Here is a 2,500-nt window from a genome sequence, read left to right as displayed (position 1 = left end):
TAAATATATATATATATATATATATATATATATATATATATATATATATATATATTTATATATGCATACACATATACATGAATTTATATTGTAATTTTTTTCACAGACTAATATTATGTTTCCAAGTTGGCAAACAGTATGTCCAGAATTACCCCCACCATAAGGATGGGTATCGACAGCATCAGTGATTGGGCATTTTTGAGAAGTCACACGCTTACCAAAGGCCAATGTATTTTGATGTAACATTCCTGATTGCAAACTCCTCTTTTAGCCAACATGAGAATAAAATGATTAAAGCTATCCACTATAAAATATCATAAAGTTCTGACGTTTCAGGCCTTACCCTTCTCACTTTATGTTTCACATTAGGACTCTGTGATATTTTACGGGGGAAAACTTTAAGCATGAGATTCTTGTGTTTTTATCTTCTTGTGCTGACAACGCAGACCAACAATGTAGACCACGAGTTCTTTGCTGAAATTACCATCTATTTTTAATCCTTCTGGGTAATTGTGTTCACGCAACTCATTGTTTTCATTTAACTGAAAGTTTCCACTGCAATGGCTATAATTGGATACAAATTTGTCTCATCACAATGGCTGAAGTGTGATTTTGATATACGTGTATATTATATATATATAAATAAATAAATATATATGTACACATATAAAATGAAAAGACAAATTTGTCAGCGAGGGGGTTGTGTTCAGTGCACCGAGGCTTAGTCCTGAGCTAATTAACCTCCCATCGTTCTGAGTGACTGCTGGCCTGTGGTTATCGCTGTTAAGCTGACATTGGAAATAAATGACGTGTCAAAAGGTGACGATTGGCATTTACAATTCATAACGCAGTTTGGCCTGCACAAAGGCAGAAATATTGCACGCTGCTGATGATAATTGCACAATCGACAAGATTATGAAAGCCCGAATGGAAGAGGTGAAATAACCATAGGCTTGACATTTTGCCATTAAATCTCTGTTTCATTTGTTACTCTTGTTATTTGCAGCGCATTTTATGTAGGTCGTGGCAGGAGTAAGAGTCAATGCATCTATTTCATTGTGAATGATGCCTTTTATTGAGATAGTCTCAAGTTTCTCCAAAAGCTGTAAAATGGTTTGATATCAATTGATTACTATTGTTGTAACTTAATTTTTACCGATACATGCCTTGTATTAACTTCATAAATAAGTTATTTCATTAAAAGTACAATGACAAAAGAAACTAGAACGGCACTCGGTAGAATGCATACCTCCACCAGGCTGAACAGTTTACATTTTGTATCCCGCTGACGGGCCGGATTTGCATCCACACCTTAATCAAAATCTAATCAGCATGTTCTTGTCACTTAACCAACTCCTCCACCAAGTTTTGAAATAATCCATCCACAACTTTTGAGATCCTGCTATGTATATCATTTTTGGTCCCATCTCTCAATGGTGAAGAATCACTTCAAAAATTCTCGTATCCAGATCCGAGTCTGGATCTTCACCAAAATCGAATCAATTCATCCTTGTCACAAAACCAACCTGTCCACCAAATTTCGTCTGAAATGATCCAAAACTTTTTGAGATATCCTCCTCACAGGCAGCGAAACATAAAGGGGTGAAACCATAACCGCTGTGTCTACCTCCGGTAGTAGAGGTAACTACTGAAAACGCAATTAAAATAGTGTTTCAACTGGTGATAATAAATTTCTCAAATGATAACTCTGAGTCGTGCACATCATGTGATTATGTACCTGAGTACTTAGCGTTCTTAAAATGAAATATCACAACACTTACATACCATTGTGCTTTTCTAATGGGTGCATATTTTTCTAAATCAGAATTGTTATACTGCAAAAAAGGTATTACAAATAACTGATCAAAAGTCTTCAACAAAACTATGAGCTGTGACAAACTTTTCAAGGCCCGACATACTTTAAACCAATCAAAATGAATTTGAATGATTCAGGATCACGAGTTTAACAATTTTTAACTAATGACAGATTTGGTAATCCTCACCGAAACACCTCTAATACACACACACACACACACACACACACACACACACACACACACACACACACACACACACACACACACACACACACACACACACACACACACACACACACACACACACACACACACACGCACACACACTTAGTTTTAGTGTCTGAAAGATTCATAAATCTACATGTATACGTATGCACACAAATACTATTTGTATAAATACATACATACTATGATATTTTCAGGTGAAAATGCCGGGAAACATTAATAATTGAATGCAAAGTTCTTAGGCGCATATATCACGTGTGCCACAGGGTACACACGGTGGTGGTGTGTGCTCAGGATGCGCATTGCACACCTCCTTCTACACTTACCAGCGCAGGCTTAAAAGGCGCATCTTCACGATGCCTGCTGTGAAAGGAGGCTGAGAGAAGATACAGCGATGCAAAATCACTGGCGAAATGGTCCAGGCTTTCGGTGTCTGAATGATTCCTCACTCTGACTCG

General features: G+C 37.0%; 1 protein-coding gene across 1 annotated transcript in view; it reads right to left on the bottom strand.

Moving 5' to 3' along the window:
- Positions 1-2,500, bottom strand: part of LOC147018414 (membrane metallo-endopeptidase-like 1) — a 108,789-nt gene that overhangs the window by 106,161 nt on the left and 128 nt on the right. The window contains exon 1 of the mRNA XM_085898033.1: positions 2,369-2,500. This exon is cut by the window's right edge and continues 128 nt beyond it. The gene's annotated coding sequence lies outside the window, so the exon portion shown is untranslated. The remainder of the gene's footprint in view (positions 1-2,368) is intronic.

The sequence above is a fragment of the Eptatretus burgeri genome, chromosome 10, assembly GCF_056783735.1.
Source record: "Eptatretus burgeri isolate ZD-2024b chromosome 10, Ebu_testis_v1, whole genome shotgun sequence".
Lineage (NCBI taxonomy): Eukaryota > Metazoa > Chordata > Myxini > Myxiniformes > Myxinidae > Eptatretus > Eptatretus burgeri.
The sequence above is the reverse complement of the archived record's forward strand: the minus strand, read 5'-3'. Positions and strand labels throughout refer to the sequence as shown.